Raw genomic sequence first — 23,831 nt, forward strand, 5'->3', positions numbered from 1 at the left:
AATTATAAACATTACATTTTAATTAGAACAGGCTAGAAAAATGTCATGAAGAAAGAACTAAAACTCTGAGACTAAATAACAAAAAACAAAATGCTAAATCAAGTTACGAAAATGATAATCTGGCCATACTGGAGCTAAAATTACGTAACTCGTTGTCAAATTTGCTGAGAGCAAAGTAACGGGACCACTATAGGCGCCATCTCATTATTATTTCCATAATGCGTTTTTTGTATATCACCAACACCATCTCAGTTTTTCCGTAAACACAACGTTATCATTACTCATGTGGCGTCAGCCAATCTGCTGACTTTTTCAAATTCGCTGAGAGCCGGTTAATGGTCTGATCTTGGCCCGCCACATCTATAAATCTTTTCACCATGAAGATTTCCATCGGCCAAAACAATGTTTTCTTTGTTTAGTACCCAAAATTTTATGATTACCACTACTATTACATTATTTAGCTCATATTTCCTGCTTGGCCATTTGGTTCAGTTAGTTACCCCATTTCCCTACCACCGACGCACACTCTGCTGTTCTTCTCTTATGCGCTGCTTTGTTGTTTTTCCACGCATTCGTATCCCGTTTCGAACATCGAACAGGTTTTCCGAAGCGAACGACGCGCCGCACCGCAAACGCTGCCAGTGCTGCGTGCTGCTGTTGGTACTGGAGTTGGTTGCTCTGCTCGGCAAAGTGGTGTCGTTTTGCTATTTTGGTGTTTTGACGTTGTACCGCAGCAGTGCAATTTCAGTTCGGTTTCGTGCATTAACGTGTTTAGACGTGTAAGCTATGTTGACCGTATACTAAGAGTGCGGCATTTCGTGTTATTTGTGTGTGTGCGTACAGAAAATGATTTTCAAATACAACTAATTGCGTTCTGGACAGCTAATTTGAAAAAAAAAAAATTATTTTAATAAAGCTGTTTTGAAGAAAATACTTAACCAATTAACGGAAAATAAATATACGGAAGCGTTGTGCAGCATCCGCAAGCGCGTCACTGTGTTCCGATAGCGGCAGACAACACAAAAAACGCCTCCGCCCCAATGCAAATCGAAAAGAAAACCAAAGAAAAAATCGTTCTCGCCGGGTTCCAATCGCGAAATGCATGAATGAATAAATAAATGAATGAAGTGCAAAAGTGTTAGCGACGAGTAATGATGAAATGATTATTTGCATGCAGTGCTGGTGATGTTATTGATGATGATGATGATTGAGACGAGTGCTAGATGGTGAATGCAATTAGTACTGATGGAGTCCAAGTTGATATAAAATTGGCATTGCAGCAAAATTAGAAGCCACTTATGAAAATATCTTGCAAAACTGGTTGGGAATTTAAGGAAACTGCACTGCTTGCCACCGCCATAGACAAATTACCGCAAACGCGTTTGTGTTTTGCAGCATACAAACTGTGCGTTAACAAAAATAATTTTTAATTTTTTTTTTTTTTTATAAATTTTATGTGATGAAGTTGCTTAACAGCAAAGGTCGCAACAGAGGTCATGTGATGCCAAAAAGGAAGTAACGACAAAAATATGCAAATATTTACAAATAAAAACGAAATTTCATTGTAGCAGCAAATGGCTGCAAGGTGCGCGACATTGTGAACAAAATAACGTGCTCTCATTTGTGTTGATTTTTTGCGCAAATTGCTAATAAAACTTGCAGTGTGCATAGTGCAACAAGAATTTAAAAAATAAAAGTTAACAACAAAAAGCTCCAAATACGTAAGTTACACGCGTAATCACTGCCGTTAGCGAGGCCTCGACACTTCCTCAAGGAGCAGTAGCAGTCGGTGAAAGTTAAAAACAGCGGACATCAACAGACCCTCCGTTTGCTCTGCTACGTTTGTGCTCACCTAAGGCCAAGTGCCGAAACGCTGCCGGGCTTTGCCGACATTGACAGTGGCACCAACTTTTACGTGACACCCAGCAAAAATAATAAAAAAATAAAAAAACACACACATACACACTTAGTATGTAGGAGCAACATATTTTCTGTGTATTTTCTTCTGCCATCATCATCGTGTCTAAAATGTAAGTGTATTGATACAAATTTTACGTAAAGTGCTAAAAACGCCAATCAGCCGCTGGTTGCACAATTCGCATTTAGCCACACGTACGCGACCGTCTGCGCCTTCTTGTGCGTCCATTCGCTTGCCTGCCCGCCCACAACCAGCGGGCGCAAGTTACCATTTTGTTGCTTGTAGTATTTTATTTTTCTCCAATTTCGCCTTTTTTACTATCTTCTGTCACCTTAACCTTACGTTCGATCGCCTATTGCTTCCAGTTCTCACACCATTTGCCACTTTCTTCAAATTTTTTTTGGTTTTTGCGTTCCCTGTCCACCTTGCTCTAGGCTTTCTTCGCAACATCTTACTGGAATTTTTGTGTTTTACTTTCCTCAGTTTTCTTTATTTGCTTTACTGCTTTTTCGCATTCACTTTAAGCCCTTTGCAGTGAAATCCTTTTTCGGCCGGAATTCGTGCATTTTATTGTAATTCCCGCTATGCAGGATATTTAAGGATATATTTAAGCTGCTTTATTGATCGCACTCGTTCGTTGGGAGAATCTGTTTCGGTGTTGTTTCAGTTTGTATGTTTATGACCTAGTGTTTGTGTGTTTGCGTGTGTTTCAATGTGTTCTTTTGGCATGTTTTGTTTGTGTTTTCTTTTTATGTTTTGCTTTCGTTATTACTTTTGTTGCTTTTCTTATTCGATGCGGCACTGCTGTGGCACAGCAGCTTGTCAGAGGTGTCCTTACGCACACTTTTTGCCGCGCTGTTTGTCGGCGTGTCTACCATGTGGCCGTATGCCTGCCTGCTAGTCTCTGTGCCTTTTCGCCTGTTGTTCAGTCACCAGTTATTGACTGCCTGCTTTCTTTTTGGGGTTGAAATAAAAAAAACACGTTCTTCCTCTTCACTGTAATTTTGTTTCCTTATCGATGAATGAGCGTTTGATTGTATGAATGAATGAGTGAATGAGAGTTTGAATGCGTATTTGATTGTATGAACATAACCCGAAATGGTAAACGGATTTAAAGACAATTGTCGGCAGTAGAAATCAAATCATTTGGGTTTCCCTAATCGCTGCTAGGATTTCATTTGATTTCGTAGATTTCTGGTTTTGTAATAGTTTTCATGAGAATTTGGCTTTGCGCAAGATTTTGTTTTAAAGCAATTAAAAAAAAAAAAAAATAAGAAAACATTGTGATTTTCATTGCGTAAAAAATAATGCATACCGATTTTATTTAAAGTCTCAATTATAACTTTGTTTTTCAAAATAAAATTAAACTAAGAATTTATATGAAAACTATTCAACCAGTTTATTAAATTAGAATGAGTAACGTTTGGCAATTGAAAATTAAAAAAAGATACATGCAACCGATGCATACCACATCCACGGTTACAGATGTCGGTTCTTTGACCAAATTTTCAATCATTTTTTGGCAAAATGGCGCGTCTACTTCGTAAATTTCGACACAGATTTTGGGTTTTAAGGCTGTAATCAATTCAACTGGTTTCGCATGCAATACATCGTTAATCAATGTATACTTAAATATGATATACAGCTGTGTTCAAAAATATAGTAGTAGTAGTGTAATGTAGTACTTAATGTTTTGGTGAATGATTTTCATTGGGTATGTAACAATTTTTATTCTAGTGGGCAGGGAAAATAATTGCACGGCTGAGAAACGAGATTTGATAGTTAGCCGAAGATCAAAAGGCAAACCGTACAAGGAAATTGAAAATATTGTTGGCTGCACACCTAAAATGGTATTCAATGCGACTCATTATAAAAAAAAAGCCAGAAAATCGGTGTAAAAAACGTGAAACGAAGATAGATGCATTGTGCGCTTTAGCAAGATAAGGACGTCAGCATCATCTAAAGTTATCAAAAATTAATTAAATCTCTCGGTCAGTGACGTTTACATTCCGTCATCGTCTAATTGAGTAAAATCTAAATGCCAGAAGTCACAGAAAAGTACCCCTTTTGACTGGGAAGCATGTGGAAGAACGGCTCAGATTTGCAAATGCTCATCTGGTCTGGCCTGAAGAAAAGTGCCGAAACAAAATTGTTTTATTTGGTGGAACAGGCTCTAGGCAGTATGTACGACGTCCCCCAAACACCGAATATTATCCTAGGTACACAAAGAACACACTTAAGCATGGTGGCCTACGTATAATGATATGGGATTGCTTTTCTTACAATGGCGTTGGCCCTATCCTTATGATAAATGGCATTATGGATAGACATGTTTATGCAGACACATTACAAAATATAATGCTACCATACGCCAGTTAAGAAATGCCTATAAAATGGACATTTCAACTGGAGAACGATTCGAAACATACGAACAAGGTTTTGAAAGATTGGTTTGCATCCGAAAAGATCGATCTTATGCTATGGCCACCTCAGTCCCCAGATCTTAATCCGACCGAAAACTTATAGGGAGATGTTAAGCAGGTTGTGGCAACTGCAAATGCTTCAAACAAAGCTTAGCTTTGGCAAGTGGTTCACGAAGTATGACCTCAAATCCCCTTAAAGCGTTTTTCGGTGCACTTCGCAAAAGTCGTCAAAACATTACACAAACCAATGGAAAACTAACGGTATCTTTTCACTATTCTCCTCTTTTTATCCTATTCTTAGAAATATATGTAAACTCGATTAATTTGAAATGTTTAACATATATTGTAGAAAAATGACAATGAATGTTGTAAGGTGCTGCACTACTATATTTTTGAACATAGCTATATATGTATATATATACATTTATATATACAATGGCAGATAGTTTTGTATTTGGCATCACCAAAAACTTGATCCATCATTTGGAGTGTCTTACCCGGGATTTCGAACCTATGCACTCCCGAATGGTATGCGCCACAAAAAAATAACAGCCAATTTTCGTTCGAAATTAGACGAGCATAATCCAGAGGCCGTTTGGATTTCCGGCAGTGTTAAAAAAATGGCCCATCCGTGCTTTCGAATAACATAGCGCACCGTCCAGTGACACATTAAGCATGCAGAGGTTTCTCAAGAATCATACTCGTAAAACCAAATGAGGAAATTTGACTTGTCGACGCATCCAGGCAAATAACAATGGGGTTCGGCTGAGAAAATACTTTTTTCAGAAAGACCAGTGAAGTGAATGGTCACTCGGCTTCAATTCTTGCACCAGTTGCATCTTGTAAGGCTTGAAAGCCAATTTAATAGCCGCAATTGTTAAAAACGTCATTGACAAATTTGGCTCTTCCTCAACACCATGGCGCACGACGAATTCTACGAAATGCAATTTTTAGAAATCCGCCATTTTCATAGTTAATTTTTATTATTTTACAGCGATTTTCGATGGAAATTTAATTCCTTGGGTCAATTGCCAAAACTGCTATCTGTCTTTATGTAAAAAAACTCAAGAGTCTAAACTGTCGGAATATGAGATCTCGCCCCTATTAAAAACAACTTTCTTGTTGAGAAGCACAAATTGGGTCAAGTTTTTAGGCAGCTGTGAAAGTTATAGCACAAATATGTATTTATAGTTTTATCTTTTTAATTTTCTTTAATGCTAAACTAGAATCTCTTTAGGTTGTAGCGGTTATACACTGTGGAACATTCTCAAATTAACAGGCCATTGTAAAATTTAATCATGGAAAGTTTGTCCTTATCTGTCCTATAACCAATGTGAACCATTCAGAAACTTTAGAACGTCCCTGGTTTCCACCGAGCTGAAAGCTCCCAACTCATTGAAAAATTGTCTACCTAAAATGGTAAATCTAAGTCTGGATAGAGCAGAACGATGGCACAGGAAATATGAGATCGTCTCTTACTCATCTAGACAGCTTTTGCAGACGTCATCTCTTTGTACACCCATCTTCTGAGCGTGTCTGCCTATTGGGCAGTGATGCGTTATAACGGAAATCAGTGTGCTAGGACTATGTTTATTTTGGCTTAGGAGAGATTCTGTGCGCTTAGCATTAAGAGTCGGCCACACTGTCGGACGCATCTGCAGGGAGTTCATTATGCCATATTACAATCGCTGTTCTTACAATTTGCTCAAAAATAAAAAGCACATACTGTATTCATCAGTTAACTTGGCGCCAAGTCTCGCTAGTTGATCGGCCTTGAAGGTATCCTCAATGTCACAATGGCCAGGAACCCATGTTACCTTTAGGTGGAATGATTCAGCCATCTCCTTAAGGGACCTGCGGCATTTCATGGCTATCTTGGAGGTTGGCGACTACTTGGTGAGATATTTTATCGCCGCCTGGCTATTATTGAAAATGTAAATATCATCTTCAGATGTCGCATCGCACTTTACCCGGGTCACGGCTTTTATTATTGCCATCAGTCCATCCTGGCCGCCTCACGTAGGTTGATATAAACTTTAACTCTCTGCAAAAAAAAAAAAAATCAAACCTTCTGGACTAGTGCTTGCCGCACTAGTGGATACCAGAAATATTCTCTCTCACAATTATCAGCGTGTGTTCATGATGCGTAAATCACTAAATGATAGAACATTTTTTTTATAACAGCGGCAGACCCTCGGTAGGCAATAGCAAACCTCCGAATGTTTCTGCATTAAAAAGCTACTCATACAAAATCAACTGCTGTTCGTAGGTAGCGTCAATTGGTAGCTGTGGGCCACGTTCTAGTCTCGTTCTCCATCAGAAACAATTTTTTAGCTAACAATAGCGCAGTTGTGATATGTTTTGATGATGATATAATTTCTGGTCATTCCGGAAAGATATAACTATCGCTCTTCTTTGCCTCTTCTGACTTAAGGCAGTAGCGTTACGGATAGCAGCTGTCAAAACCTGCTCGGTTTCATGGGTAAACTCGACTGTGCGACTTTGTTCTGATTGCGCTTTAGAGAATTTGAAAATTTTAGGGGGAACGATTGGTCAGCGATGCGAATCGTACGTTAACTTGGATTGCTTGCTTGACCAGAGGGAGGCACTTGGCTGAGGTATGAGGGTCCTTTGATACTCCGCTAAAGGCAAAAAATGGTACTACTGGCGTGTACCGAGGTGATGTTTAGTTAGTTGCATCTCTTTGGAAGATATGCACCAAGTTTCAGCCAGATCAGTCTATTGCTTTGTGTTTGGCAATCGTTTGAATCAAAGAAGTCGAGTGATTTCCCTTTTACCTAATGCCTCAGCAAAATTAATTGAGATAGTGTTTCAATTTGTTTCACATTTCTCCTATTATCCAGACTTGGCTCCATCGGACTCCTTGGATTACTATTTGTTCCCCAATTTGAGGCAATGGCTGGCGGGTAAAAGATTTTATTCAAATGAGGAGGTGATTGCTGAACGAACGGCTAATTTTGAAATCCCAGCAGAACAATGTTCGACGAAGTGCGTAAGCCTAAAAGCAGACTATGTCGAAAAATAAAAAAGGCTTACCCTAAACAATTAAGTAATTTTGCACGGACTTTTCAAACAACCACCATACAATGGAAAGGGGTTTAAGTGCTTACGACTCTGAGTGGATTCTAATTTCTAAAAAACTGGGTTTTCGATATCACTAAGGGTTCTTATAATCCTTGACAAATTTTAGACTATGAGTTTTCCAAATTGGTGAAAATCGCAACAAAAAGTTGTTGAGCAGGATTTTGCAGAGCTTCTAGAAATTCATTGGAGAGGTGGTATAAAATTACTGGCGAATGATTGGATTAGGTGTATTAAAGTTGAAGAAGATTACATTGACTAAAAAAGCACATTCCCGTTATTTTATTTTTGCTATCCTACTTTTCAACCAAACTGTACTTTGTGAATCTGGCACATTTAAAGGAAAACTCAGTATAAAATTACAATACAATTACTTACCTACAAAAATATATATTAACACCTTTTTTAATCGCTTTTCGTAATTGAGTTAAGGCAACTTTTCCAACAATTTTGTGGCGAACATTCACTGCTAGCCAGTTGAACAATGGGAATGCGGCAAGTGTCCACAAATACTTAATGTGGCACATTTGTGCAGAGCAGCCACCGATTTCGTCGCCACCAATTACGCTAGAAATTCACCAAGGCAACACTTTGGTGTTAAAGCCAAGTCCAAAAACAGATGAAGGCCCAAGAAAAGAATGCAGTGATTGAAATAAATAGAAGTGCAGAAAAAATTAAGAATGATGGCAGAAAAAATGCACAAAACAAAGAACCTTGGAAATAGAAAATTGTTAAATAAATTAATGCTTTGGAATGCGACAACACGCGCTCCTTTTACGGAGCAGCTGCAAGAACAAAGTGGAGCAACACTGTGTATCTTCAAAGGCTAGACTTCGTTGTAACAGCAGTAGATATTTATACACACACACACACACGAATGAGTTTGTGGAATTTAATCCAGCACGGAGCTGGACTTTGGCTCGTTTAAACCCCTCGCCGCTAGTGATAGCTTGATCACTCGGAATTGTCGACTTGGTGGTGATGGCGGCAGACGTGAGTAGTGCCACAGCTGTGTGAAATGCAGTAGGCGACATAAACTCAAATTGAAATATGCAATGGGTATGCATTGCGGCGCTGGCTGCGCCATTATACGTTGCAACGTGCGCGGCATTTGTGGCGAGTTGCAGTTTGCGAGCTGGATTTTAATGAAGAGCGTGGCTACCTAATCGCTGCTGGTAGCACGCAGTAAAATGTGTGCGAAGGAGATGCTCAGGAACCTGCTTTATTGCTGGCCATAATGGCGACGCTGATTGTAAGCGCCAGAAAAAGTTTTTGCTATTGCATTTAAATCGACACTGCAACCAATGAGGTTGTGATTCTCTTCATTTCAAGATTCAGTAACAATTAGACTTTTAATGTCTTATGGTTTTTTTTAAGCAAAATGTATAGTATTGAAGCGATTGCTCTGCCATTTAGGAAGTAAAATTCCGTAGTCTTTGATGTGCTATGCGGTCAAACGGGCCACTACGCGTCTCAGATCGAATAGAAGAAAACAAGGTTCTTAGGATTCTTAACGAATTTCAGTCTCTTTTTAGTTTCATTCACAATCGAATGCCGTTATTCATCCGCTGGTGCCACAAATACAGAGCTTTGTAATATGCAGTACTGGGATGAAATTACTTATAAAGGGTCTTTCAAAAGACGCACCTTGGTTTTGGTTTTAAAATATGTACGTTTTAGAAAAGTATAAATTTATATTCTTTAAAGTGTCACTATTTTTTTTACCAAAATACGGCTTTCAACAATTATAGGTGAAAAATGTCATATAATAGTGAACAAATTCGCAGCTAAGATATTTTCACCTCCTTTCATCTAAAGAGCTGCAGCGTATTTAAATTTAATTATGCACCTCAATTCAAGGAGTTATTAAGGCTATAAAGCTTAATGACTTAGTGGCTTTCAGCACTTTATTCAGTTATCATATTTGTCGGTTGAATAAAGCGCTGAAAGATATTACTGTGTACAGCACCAAGATAGATTAACTTTGCGTGAACAGAGGAATCACTATACCCTGCTTGGTGATGTAGAGGCGATTAATCGTACAGATGTGCTGGCTAAAAGCGGTGCAAACCTTTTGTTAGCTATCTCGCGCCCGACTGGCTTAAAATTTGGCTAAATGCTGCAATGGAGTCGAAGGCGGATACGTTGTGGAGCGCATTAACATCCTACGCGGCTGACAAAATCATGCTTCGCTCATACAACGGAAAAACCTGCCCAAGGATAAATTGAAGACTACTGGTTGGAGTACCTGCTGAAGTATACTACCCTACACCAATTCACGTTTCAAATATGCGACTGGTGTATAGAGAAGTAAACCTAATCTGTAACAATGGCAGTGTTAAGCGCACTCTGAAGCCCCTCCCGTGTTCCTGTGATCAGTTTTGATAACAAAGACTGCATTTTCCTTAAAGTGTGCCTTCTTTCTGGGCAATCATTTCAGTTATACCTAATCTAAATAGCCTTGACTATGTGTTCCTCCCCGTATTGATAGATAAAGCGCATCTCAGGACCAGCAACCCACTAAGACTTGTGGCTGGGTCCCACATAGGATCTAAAACCGAGGTCTCAATTGTGGCAATGTGAGTTACAAGTTTTGGGATTAAGTTTACCTCACCTGACCTAATTAATTTATTACGACTATTGATTATCCCAACTCCTTTGCTTATTTTGTTCTGTTTCGACCCATCTCCCAAAATAATCTTAATTGAAATGCCTGCAGTGTAGTTTTAAGTACAGGTTTGCACTAATTCGACTTTAATAAGCTTTTTTGATCTTTTGGATTTCTTGTCAAACCTCCGAATGTATTAAAAAAATAATACATTATTATTTGCGGTGAACGTCTTGATGTTGTTCCGCAAATGGACTGACCTACAGTTTTAAACTGACTCCGAATGGCAGATATTTTTGATGAGCAGCTATTCAATGGAAGAAATACACTCGAATGTATTACGGCCAGGAAAAAAGTCGCTCAAAAAAAAAAAACATCTGCCATTCGCAGTCAACTTAACCCTTACATTTTGGGATAACATCAAGACCACACATCACACATTGGGGGCAGGAGCACGGCCAAACTCCCAAAATGACAATGCATTGAATTGTGTTTATTTCAAAGAAAAATAGATCTCTAAAAGATCCAAAACTCAAGTGCTTTAGAATAGAATAAGGCCTCAGGTCTCTTCAATTCGTTCAAAAAGAAATGGTTAGGTATTCAGGGTTAAATGGACCACCGAAGTAGATTTGAAATTTAGTGTTTACTCGTTATTTATAACTATTTATTACTAGGTGTCTTCCGGGACATCTGGTGAATATTCCGTCAAAGTATTTCATTGAACCTTTAGCCTCTTTACGTCCTTCTAAGCCCATTTTTGTAAAATTTTGCTTCCAAAGTTAAATGTGGTTTTATTCAATATTTTTTAAATATCTTGGGCCGACTTTTGTTGAAATACAAAAAATGATGCAAGAAAGATACCACATTTAAATGTAACTGCTACGGCACACAAACTCTCGCTTAAGGTCGATTTGGTTCTGTTCTGAAACAATGGTCCTGAAATTGTTGCAATCTCCGTGGCGTGCATTTAATCGAAGGTAATGATGTTAGTAAACCTATTCAGCATCGGTAGAAGCCGTACATACATGCACATGCACATTTAATGACCTTTCAGTAATGCAGCTTACATTCATCAAGTATAAAAAGTTATATATGTAAACAATTTTAGCAAGAACAGAAAGGATATCTAACAATAGGCCAAAAAGTCTGGCCATCAACCAAAGCACGGGCACTTTGAGAGACCAAAGCAGTGCAGTGCCATAACAAAGCTCTCGATCAACAAAAAAAAAAAAACAGATTGCTCTTCTTGCAACAGCAGCCAGTAAAACCGGTTGAAAACCTTACAAACATGAAAAAAGTAACAAAAAGCGCTTTCATGTAAGTAGCATTGGTTAAGTAGCAGCCGCATCATAAGATTAAATTGAGTGGAGATGCAGTGGAGGCATCCCGGAATGTTGGCTTTTGAGAGGTACCTACATAGATGTGTAGTAAGAAGGCATGGGATGATGCTGAAAGACATTAAAATTGTTGCAGGTAGAAATTGATGTTTGTTTGTGAGCGAAAAAAGCACACACTGTTGCAGTCGTAGTTGTTATTGCTGTTGTTGCATTGGCAAAGTGAAAAAGTGCAATCCAAGCTGACAACAACGTCAGGCGTCCAGCGGTGCTCATGATTGTCGATGAAAAAGGGCCAAGCAGCGGGACGCAGTAAGCCAGTTAAAAGGCAGCTGATAATAGTCGACAATATAGAACAACAAAAATAACAACAATGGCATAAAAAAGCAACAAAGGCTATTGCAAAAGTTGTGCAAACAGTCGACGCAGCAACTCAACGCAACGCAGCGCAACACCAAAGATGGTCAACAGCAAACAAACAGACGGACGGACGGACGGACGGACAGACGAGCAATATGCTTACAGACTGCAAATATGCGGTTGGTGCGGTTGCCGGGCCAAAGCGTGGTGCTTGTGGTCCGTTTGTTGCAAGATGCGCGCTGCAAACTCCATTGCCACATTGTGGCACTGCGTTAATGCTGCGCCGATTTCCTTTCTACCGCTGTACGACGACGTACTTTTTGCGTTCGCTCTTCTATTGGTTGTTGTTGTTGTCTTCGTTGAGTATACTCGTAGTTTTGGCAAGTCCACCGCTCGATGGTGCATTAATCGATTGCTGTTGTTATTGTGTTTCGTTTTTTTGTTTTTTTGTGTTCACAGACTTGCATCTCTGCTGCGATGTTGCATGCTGCACTGCCAACTGATAATCATGGATGTTGCATAAGTGCTTTGCTGTGCTGTTATTGTTACTGTTATTGTTGTTGACTACAATTGCCACCGTTGTTTGTATTGCCTACATACATACACACGTATATTTATTTGCGCGACTGCCAGCATTGTTGTTATTGCATTAGTGTTTTATGTCGTTCATTTGGGTGCACCGTTGATGATATTTTCTAGCCTTTTGGCAAATCGGAGACTTAGTCTGACTAGTAATTTTGTTGATGCCACAACTTGCTGCGTGAACTTAATGGATTTGCCTGCTGATGTGCTCAACTGTGCGGGTTGCATGCAACACACAATCATGCGCTGCACGTAGATTGACTGTTTAATCATTTTTTGAATTTTTCGTAACGAGCTGCGGGCTGCATACATACATCAAAAAAGTAGAATAGCAATCAGAGAGGTTTTACCTTTTTTCGCTTAAATTAATATTTTGGCATAACTGGCGGAACTGCTTATATGTACATAAGCGTGTACTTACATGCAAATATGCGAACAAATTTTCAACGAATTGGAAAATATTTCCAGAAAATAAACATACTGCAAGATAGCGCTAAATTTCTTAAAAAACGCACACATTACCAAGTAACTAGTTTGTAACTCGTCGCATAACTACTTTAACATTTGATGGTGATGCCAAGGGTTTTTTCCACACAAAAGTATAGAAGATTTGTTTGTATTTACTAAGTATACTGGTATAGTATAACTGGATATTCCGCCTAAGTGAAGCAAATTTCAATTAACTGAAAATGGTTGATTCAATGCAATTATTATGCTGATATGCGGATATCTAAAGAAACTCTTCATCTGTAAAAAAAAAATGTATGCATTACCCGGTAACTAGTCTGTAACTAGTCGCGGTTTAATGCTTATGTTTGTATAAAAATGCATATGCGTAGTGCGGCTTTTTGTTTTGATTTGAGACTTGCTGATATGGATTCTAAAAAACACTTTCAACAAAATGTAAGTGGCCTTCATTCAATTTTTATTTTGGAGTGTGAAAAAATATGGTGTGCTTGGTAGATGCCTATGGAATGAGACTTTCAACTATTAGTCCATAGATTTCGCTAGAAGTATTTTTAAACTTTTCCAAATGTCTTGTGTTTTTCGTCGTTTCATACAACAATGCATTTTTGTCGCTCTTAAAAATGTCGAATTTCGTGCCTTCAAAATACGATTTGCGGACATCGTTGATTTTCTGTTATCAATTGAAGAAAAACGCTTCTCAAGCTCATCAAATTTTGGATGAAGATGATGGTCAAACGCAAGAAATGATGGCAGAGCAGTTGGGAGTGACCCAAAAAACCATTTCCAAATGTTTGAAAGACATGGGCATGATTTTAAAGGTCGGAAAATGGGTGCCGCATCAACTGACTGAAAGGCAGCAATAGAACCAAAAACCACTTGTGAAATGCTGCTCTCCCGATTCAAAAGGAAGTATTTTTTCATCGAATCGTTACGGTTGATGAAAAATTGGTGTTTTTCTCCAGTCCCAAGCGTAAACGATCGTATGGTGCGCCCGGCCAGAAGCCAAAAACAACGGCCAAACCAAATCACTTCGGCCGCAAGGCAATGCTATGTGTATTCTGGAATCTGGGATAATTCCGGTATGATTTGGTACGAGCTATTAAAACCAGGTGAAAGAGTTGACGGTGCACGCTACCAACGACAATTGGCCGATTTGAACAGCGCGTCAGAAAGTAGTTTTTCTTGATGACAATGCACCGCCACATCGAACAAGAGCGACCCGGGAATTGGTGGAGACGTAAGATTGGGAATCGCTGGTGCATGCGGCTTACTCACCAGACTTGGCGCCTTCCGATTATCATTTGTTTGCATCGATGGGCCACGCACTTTCCGAGTAGCGCTTCAATTCTCACGAAGAAGCCAACAAATGGCTGGATGATTGGTTTGCGGCCAAAGACGGCCAATTTTTTTGGCGCGGCATCCACAAATTGCCTGAGACATGGGAAAAATGTATCGCTAGCGATGGCTATTATTTTGAAGATTAAATTTGTAACCAAAAAAGTCTCATTTCATAGGTATCTACCGCACTTAGATGCAGATAAAAACACAAATTGACCATGTTTAGTTTTCAGTTGTTGAAGTCTTTTAGTACTTGCACATTAAATGCAGAGAACAAAGTTTTGTTTAAAAAAATCTGAAAAAATATAAAAAATATTGAAATATTAAAAAAAAAATAAAAAATATAACAAATTTAAAATATAAAAATTTCAATATGTAAGAATTAGGAATTCTGAAAAAATTTTTTAAATACAAAAAAAATATAGGAAATATTGTATAAATATATAAGAAATATATAGAAATATAAAAAAATGGAAAATATAACAAACATAAAGATATAAAAAATAAATATTAAAATTAAAATAAATTAATAAATTAAAAAATATAAACATGTAAAAAAATATAAAAAGTATAAAAATATAAGAAATATGTAAACAAAAAAACTGTAAATGAATAAATAAAAAAAAAAACAAAAAAAAAATATTTTTTTATTTTTATTTTATTTTATAAAGGTTTACATAACAATAAAATTATTATAGAAACTGAAAATAGTGCAGCGCTAGCATCGGAGGCTTTCGGCTGAAGAAAAAAAAAATATATATTATTAAAAATAGGAAGTATAAAAATATGAATAAATATAAATATATAAAAAATATATTCAAATATAAAAAACTATATTATAAAAAAACTTAAAAAATATGTCAACATAAAAAATAAGAGTATGTAAATATATAAGAAATATAGAAACTATTAAAGATATAAAAAAATATAAATATAAATGTGTATTAAATAGTGCTGAAAACTGCAATTTTTTACCAAAATGTAAAAAGCTAACAATTTCGCAACGTGGAAAAAAATGTATTGTACTTTTGCCTCGCCGTTGAAACAGCTCTTCCCGCGTGAAAGCAGTCGTTCCACGGTTCCTAGTTTACGTCTACCAACTAGGCAGCCCACTTTTTACAAAAGGATTGATTAATTGCATCATTAGTAGTAGATGCTAAGTGGTAAATTTGTTGTGGAAAAAGTTAAATTTTTATATTTTGGAGCGCTGAGAATAGAAATATTATTTCCAATTTATGGAATTGAAATTTTTTTTCATCCACTTACTTGCTACTAAAAAATTTAAATTAATGTTATGTTATAATAACATTTTAAATTTTTTATGTTTATCTATAGGGTGTTGCAAGCTGCCACGTCAAACCATTCTTTTGTTTTTCAAATTGTGAACTAAAAATTTCTGTTGCTAAACTATAAAAGCTTCGAATGTATTTTCACAGCCGATCTACTAATTTACTATAATAAATTATAGTTAATGACGGAGTTAATTCGTCTTTTTTCCAAAGTGCAGTGGTAATTTGACAGACGCAATATCTATACTTTTTTTCTTGCTCCTCTTGACCAATTAATATGTTAATTATATTTATGATACATACAAAAGAAAACTAACTCTAATATGTATGCATATTTCCCCTGCAACCATTCTTACCTACATGAGCCACAAAAAAGTTGTATTTGTATGTGCATACATAAATAAATTTGTAAAAAAATCTAATTAATAAATAAAAAAAAAAAAACAAAAAAACTAAAACCATTTAAACACTTGCACATACATACACACACACAATAAATCAAAGGCCCATTGTGATCATAAAAAGTTTAGTATAAGCCAAATATTTACATTTATTCATTGCAGGTATTTTAGGCGCATAACTGCTCGTACATACATTCATATGTCTGTATGTGTATGTGTGTATGTATTTGTCTGATTAATCTTGTTTTTAATTTATTGCTGAATTCTTCATAACTAGATAATTATTTTTCATTAAAAGCATTGGAGCTTTTGTGTTAGGGTCTTCGCGACCCACCTGTTAATATGCGCGCGTTGCCGACTTAGCGGATTATACGCCTTGTTTGCTTTAATTTCAAACTCGTGAACAAAAATGATGAGTATACATTTCACAATTACCCAATAATGAATGGCTGCATAAATTTAGTATGTTAAAGCGGCGCTCGGCCACACCTACATAAACATCCATGCAAGTTGGTATTGGCACTCGCCCTATGCTCACATGGATATAAAGCCATTGGAGCAAATATGGGTATGAATGTATGTATGTGGGTGTGTATGTTATTAGTATACATATGTATGTGTGTACGCACACATATGATTCGTTTTTACACACATCAATAATTTATGCAATGTTTTTGTGCATAAATGGATATTTAAATTTTTAATAAGCGTTTTTGGTTGTTTCAAACGCATGTTTACATGCAACAAGCCACACGTCACACGCCACACGCCTAGTAAACACTTCAATAACATCGCATCGCTCGCAGGATACAAGCATGCGTTTATATGTATGTATATGTATATGAATGTACATACACACATACATATGCGTGTTCAAATTAAAGCGTGCACACCACCACGCCCTTTGTAGGCATGAATTTTGAACAGCACAAAAAAAATAATAAAAATAAAATTGGTTTTGTGGTCATTCCGTCAATTGTCCAAAGTTTTTTGTTTATTAGTGTTTTATTGGCGTGTTTGAGGGAGTGAAGTTTTCCTGTTATTATTTATCATTGAATATTGAGAATTTAATTTCAATTAATTAATTATTTTTGACATTGGCGTCGTTGCATGTTCATCGTTTTTATTAGGGCTGTTAGTAATTTAAGGTGGAAAAATTATATAAGCATTTTATACCTATTTATTTTACATACATATCTACTTTTGTACATTTGTATGAATATAAAAAATAAGTAAAATTAATAAATAGTTATATTTACTTAGAGAAAATGGGGTGCAAGGAAGATCCCAACAGGAGCAGGCAAAAAAATGTATCGTAGGCTTAGCACCAAGCAAGCTTCTAAACCTGCATAGAGTGGGCTTACGAACTATCAGTGGATACTGTACGGAACAATGCCGTCTTCGTTATTATTTCAGGAAGCTACGGTTAGCTGAAAGAAATATCAGCCGTTTTTGCGAGCTGGACGATGAAATGCGAGCACAACTGGTCTGCTCTGCGAATGCGTGGCTCTCACAAGACGAAGATTCCCTCATCTAGATGGTGCGACTCTAAGTCCACTGATGATATGAAAAACCAAAAATCCTGAGGAAGTGATTATATACATTGGAAGCCTTATATGTAGATTCGCGCTTAAGTGTAACATATTAGACAAGTAAAAATAATAACCCCAGCAACGGAATATAGCTGCATAAGTCTCTCTAAACATAAATAATCAGAGTGGAATGATAGAAAGTGAGGAGCAGCAAAAAGCATAAAAAACCTTAAACACAGTTGAGTCATAATAATTCGCTATCTCAAAGGAGCAGTCAAATTTTACGAGCCTATGAGGTTTTCAAATAAGCGAAATTTCAATGCAGAAAAAAGGCCATGAACTTAAGGGGGAACGCCACTGTGGAGGGTCAAAAAATAGTCGATTTTTGGGAACTTTTTTTGTAAGTAGGAATGATTATTCGAGGATCGGACGAAAGGCAATTTATTATACCTATATGTATGGTATTACAGGGGCTATGAAAACATGCCCTACTGATGCACTGGGTGTGCTCCTGAACATACCACCGCTACCAATCTTGATTGAAAGGGAAACTCGCTCGAGTGCCTTAAGATTAAAAGGAATATCTGAACTTAAAAGTGGGGATATGAAAGGACATCTAAAGGTCTTAGAAGACTTCCTACATAGTCCTATTCTTCGTAGGGATGATACACTATCACCCAAACCAATACTCTTCAGGAACTTCCAAGTTATAATTAATGAACGCACAGACTGGAGAACTAATTCTATCACTTTCAAACCTAGCTCGCAGCTATGGTTTACTGATGGGTCCGAATTGGAAAATGGTAGAACAGGGGCAGGAATCAATGGGCCTAAATTCTAAAAATCGATTCCGACAATATTCCAGGCAGAAATACATGGCATTGAAATATTTGTGAGAGAATGCCTTAGCAGGAAAATGAGAGATACTCACATCTACATACTTTCTGATAGCCAAGCGGCTCTAAAAGCCCTTCTATCAACAACTATCACCTCAAATTAGTAAATGGTCTATCCGAGACCAATGTCTGCAGCTCAGAACATGTGCTTTGTGAATGTCCTGCGTTGGGCAGACAGAGACTTCATCACCTTGGTGGTATCGTAGTATCTCCATGCAATCTTTGGAACAACAAACCCAAAATTGTGCTAAAATTTTTAAAAAGCCTAAAACTCTAGGGTTACAAAAATAAGCCTTTCACAATAGATCAGCTCTGGTCGCAGTGCGTAATGGCCTTCTCATAATAATAATATATGTATTAAATTATGTTTATGTAAATTTTTATAAAAAAATATTGAAAATTGACAAATTTATGTAAATAAACGTAACGAGTTAAAAACAAATGACGTCATCTGGTGGCAGCGATACAGCAATGAATAATCATCTGAAACCAAAAAACCAAACATTTTATTAATCTATACAACTGTGGCTATCGTTGTACGCAGCCGATTTTTTTTTTTTTTTTTTTTTTGACAAAATAGTGGTGATTTGAATTTCGATCTGTGTTTTTCACCATTTTTTTTGATTTTCAACAGGCCCAAAAAATAGTTATTTTCAAAATTTTGAAAATCGGCTACGTACAACGATAGCCAATGCGATAACAAAAATTTTGAAAAAAATTAAATTAAAATCGGTTCATTAGTCTTCGAGAAATCGTTGCCACCGTATCAAAAAAAGTCGTTTCGAGAAAAACGCGTTTGAAATAAAGCAACGCTATCAATAAAACGGTCCGCGGATGACATATGGCAAAAATAAATTTTTTGTTTTTTGGTAGGACTGTTATAAGCTTACATGGCAAATTTCAGCGTGATATGTCACATAGTTTGATTTCTGTGCTACTGTAAACAAGTCAAGCTCGAGTGTGTTCTTCGAATTTAACGATGGAAATTCAAGTTGAACAAAGAATTTGTTTGAAATTTTGTTATTCCAACAAAATTTCGGCTTCAGACGCCTTACAAATGTTGCAGACAACCTATGGGAACTCTGCTCTATGGCGTGCACGTGTTTTCCAGTGGTGCAAATCGTTGCCCTATGTCATCCGCGGACCGTTTTATTGATAACGTCTCGTTCATATTTGAGCAGAAGGTATATCAAAAAAACAAATCGATTTTTTTCAATTTTCACAGTGGCGTTCCTCCTTAAAATTTAAGTTAAAAAAATCTGTTATTTTGCGTTAAGCTTATTTCGCGGCAACATCATCCAAGATTTTTCTACTAATCAATATATAAATGTATTAACCGTAGTTTAAAAGAAGCTATTAACAACCAATTATGATTTATAAGGGAAAATTTAAAATAACGAAGACTCCAAAATGTATGGAAATTTTGCCAACTAACTCGATTTTTTCAAAAGGATTTTCGATTTAATTATCGTAATTCCACTGCACATCTTTTAATGTTGTTTCGCGTAATGTATCGAAATATTTTAGTGACACGTTTCAGTACATCGTTAAAATATGAATTGTTTTAGTTAAAAATATGCAATAGAAAAAAAGCAAATCAATGAAACGCAATAGTGGAATTTCAATGCAAAATTAGTTAAATTAATTCGGTATTAATTTTTTTTTGTTTGTTTGAAATTCATAGAGGGAATTTTTTTTTTAATTTTTTTTTTTTTTTTAATTTAAAAAAAAAATTTTTTTTTATTTTTTTTTAATTTTTTTTTTTATTTTGAAAAAATATTTTTTTTACCGTTTTCCTTTTAGTTTTGTTAAGTTTACGAAAAAGGTGTTTTTTCTCCCGACTAATACTATATAGTTAAAAACTATATGAAAACCGACTTGTTGCGCGTGGCGTTATAAAAATAGAAGTTAATAGGCTCATTTCAATAAAAAAATATCTTTTATACGTTATGCTTAAGAAGTAATTACTAATTAATAGACTCATCCACCATTAAACCAATAAAACAGTTTCTATTGTAATCTCAATAAGTAGGTATCTTTTGCATCTATTGCGAAAAAGGGCCAAAAGTGCCAAAAACAGGGGGATATAAACAGTTAAAATGTACCACAAAAATGTCTACCATACAATTTTACTAAAAGTCTCTTAACACACCGAAGCACAATATTTTGCTTGAGGGCCAGAAATATTCAAAACCGAAGCTGTCTACGGTATCTTAGATATTAAATGATTTTTTTTTACTTTCATTAGGGTATATTCAAAAATTCAAACTACGCTCAGTAATCTCTACAAGTTTCATATTCAAAATTTAGTAAAACAAATGTTCAACAAAAAAAAATAAAAACAATTTAAGACCCCCTTAGTGGTTGACGTCTGAGCCACGTCACACATTAGTTTGCCTTAAGAGCGCATGCACTTTCGTTGACTATTCATTAAATAAAGCTTGAATTCATTAAAGTAGCTTCTACATAATTCCGCATTTTTCCAATAATCTGCACTAAACTCAACTAGCATTCGCAGCAACAAATACAAAATCACAAAAAATTCATTGCAACTGAAAAAAGTTCATACCACTGCGTGCCGCAACTACTATGCAATAGTCAGTGCAACGAGAAATAAAGCAGTAACAACTTAAATCAAAAGCCAAGCAACCCGAACTTAAACCGCCTCAACCTGATGCGAATCATTGTCGCTGGCACAGAAATACGCGCATTCACAGACAACAGCAGCTGAAACAGAAATCTTTTTCCACGAATGCAACCAGAAACCCAACGCAACGGCAGCAATGGTTCAGTGCACCAACAGCAGCTAGCGGCCAACAACAAGTACAACACGAAAACACCGGACTTGCAGTTGTCAGCTAGAGCAGCTATGCGGCAGCTGTAGTGCGAGACAACCATCAGCAGCAGTAGCAGCAGCAGCAGCGATTGCGAGAAATGTCGTAAGTCAAATGCGAAAATGCAGCAAACCGCGAAAAGTGTTTAAGGATGACTCGAAAGAGGCGAAAAAGTACACACGAAAAGGAAATAATATATATGTATGTATTTTTTTGTTTGTTAAAACAAAAGCGCTGTGGCGATGCAATACGCGACATGCTGCCAGCTAGAGTGCCATAGTGCGCATTGGCAACACTGTTAGTGCCATAGCTGCTGTTGCTGGCTGCGGTTCCTGTGGCTTGGCAAAAACCCAACAAAGCATAAAGTAAATAAACGCTGCGGTGAGTATGGCAAATAAAATCTACGATTTAGTAACTAAGTAATACGAAGGAAACTGCTGCAGCAATAAAGGGAAACAGCGACAGCGCTGAGAGCTGCCATTGTTGTTGCTGTGTGGCCAAATTTGCGATTGTGAAATTTCGTACTTTTCTTCTCTTTTTGTTTTTTTTTTGTTCTTTCTTGATCTTTTTGTGACATTTTTGCTGGGTTTTTGTTTTTTACTTTTGTCGAAAAACTCGAGAAGGCGGAAAAGCAAAGTCAAAAATGCAGTGTTGAATGCAAATCGGTGAAATGCAATGATACCAAGCAGAAAAACCCATGACAGTGGAAGAATACGAAGAAAACAAACATATTGAAATTACAAAAAAAAAACTGAAAATGACTGCGCACACAAAAAACTAAATGTTAAACACAAAAAGCTACAGCAAACGGCTGAAGGAAAAAACTCGAGCAAAAAGTATAAAAAAACCTAAATTGCAATCAAGACACACACCGAGCTGAGTTTTGAACGAAAGGCAATAATTAAGGCAAACTGAACTGCATCGAAGTGAACTACTAAAACCACTGACTGATTCGACTACATAAATGTCTGACATTCCCCTACTACGCTGCCACCTTACCCGCCCGGCTCCGTTGGAAGCACGCCGATTGCAACGGTATGCAGATCCTATAACATCCTATTCGCCTTAAGCTAGCAAGGGCGGCTCTAAAGTTAGATCTCTGTGTGTATGAACGAGTTGAGTAACGGAAGGAAAAGACAAATACAAACAGAGAATTACACAGAAAGAGATGCCTACTCATTTTCCCTTTCTTTGGAGTGAGAAGACAAGCAAAAATCAAATGGCCAAGCTATTAAACAAAAAAAAACAAACAAACACAGCAAAAAGCGAGAAGCAAAGCAAAAGGGAGAGAGGGAGAGAGAAATGTGTTTAAGAAGAGGTGGCCAAAGATGTAGCAGCAGGGGTGAACTGCCTGGGCGGCGGTGGGCTGCCAACGCACGCCGGCCACTCTTTGAGTGCCAATGTTGGTGGCGGCAGTGCGAGACGGAGCAGCAGAGCAGGCGAAAAAGTGCACTTGTTTTATTGCAATCAACATGCAAATGCGCTTCACTCGATTACTATAACGCAAAGGGATGCAATGCATTCTTTGCAGCTGTATTCTTATTGTTGTTGTCTACTATTATTGCAGTTGTAGTGTGTGCTGTTGCTGCTGCTGCTGTTTCAGTTTCTATGTTGTTAGACAGCCAACTTCACTCGACTTGGATTGCCACCATGACGCCACCTTTTCTGGCTTGTATTTGTTGTAATTTGTATACAAGTATGTATGCATGTTGTTGTAGTTGTCTACACATACATTCATACATATATATGTACATATAAGAAATGTTTTCCTGGCACTGCTGGCTTCTTGGTGCTTTTGTTAACTCTTCTTTTTGCGGTGCAACTTTCAACTGCAATTGCAGTGGCTTATAAACAAGACAAAATTATTACAAAAGCCTTGCACATTCAAAAAAAAAAACAAACAAGTTATATAAAAAACACAAAAAATCGCTACCAGCTAACTAGTCAGTCGCCGGCCCCACCCGCTTCTGACGTAGTTTTCAGTAATATTGCCTGCTTTTGTTTTTGGACGCTTTTTATATTCTGCTGCCTATACAATTTGCTCGTTGCTTGTTTTGCTACCTCGTTCTTCAGTTTATTTTTTCACATTATTTTTTCTGTTTTGCTCCTTTTTCTCTCTCCCGAAACAAACAAGTTGATTTCTGTTGTTTTGGCGCTTGGTTTTGGTAACACTGTCACAGTTTTACGGCAGGAAGTTGGCTAAGAGTCAAAGCAATTATTGCACAGTTGAATGTTTGGCTCGTTGATGACTGACTTGACTCCAATCGTCTTTTCTCAACCCGCCTGCCTCCTTTGCTTCTCCCACTTGCTTTCTTCGCTCAGTCTCCTTCCCCTACTCAATGGCACTCGTGCAGTGCATTCTGATTTTATCCCCATTTTCCTCCAACCGAGTTCAAAGTTCAACGTGTCCAAGACATCAAAGCTTGTTGGCAACAGCAGCCAGCTTTCGATTATTCGAAATTCCTTTTAATTAGCAATAATGAGGCCTCTTATTTTGCACTCTGATTCCTATGCCGCTTTTGTCCCGTTTGTAGAAGAAAAGGTTGGAGGGCATCTGGAGTGCAGATCAAGTTCAATACACTTTTATGTAGGTACATTCAAAAAGAAGAAAAAAAGAGAAAATAATGCAAATATTGTCAATGAAAGTTAAATTCCTCGATGAGTAAAGTATGTTCCTTGTGTTACTGTTTCAGTAGTTTTATAGTAATTTAAAGTTTGACAGAGCACGAAGTGTGAGGTTTAAAAT

At 37.1% G+C, this 23,831-nt stretch overlaps 1 protein-coding gene across 1 annotated transcript in view; it reads left to right on the top strand.

The window, feature by feature from the left end:
* The first annotated feature begins 659 nt into the window (after positions 1-659).
* Positions 660-23,831, top strand: part of LOC128871728 (sterile alpha motif domain-containing protein 5-like) — a 178,671-nt gene continuing 155,499 nt past the window's right edge. Inside the window, exon 1 of the mRNA XM_054113724.1 lies at positions 660-2,030. The gene's annotated coding sequence lies outside the window, so the exon portion shown is untranslated. The remainder of the gene's footprint in view (positions 2,031-23,831) is intronic.

This window comes from Anastrepha ludens, chromosome 2 (assembly GCF_028408465.1).
Source record: "Anastrepha ludens isolate Willacy chromosome 2, idAnaLude1.1, whole genome shotgun sequence".
Lineage (NCBI taxonomy): Eukaryota > Metazoa > Arthropoda > Insecta > Diptera > Tephritidae > Anastrepha > Anastrepha ludens.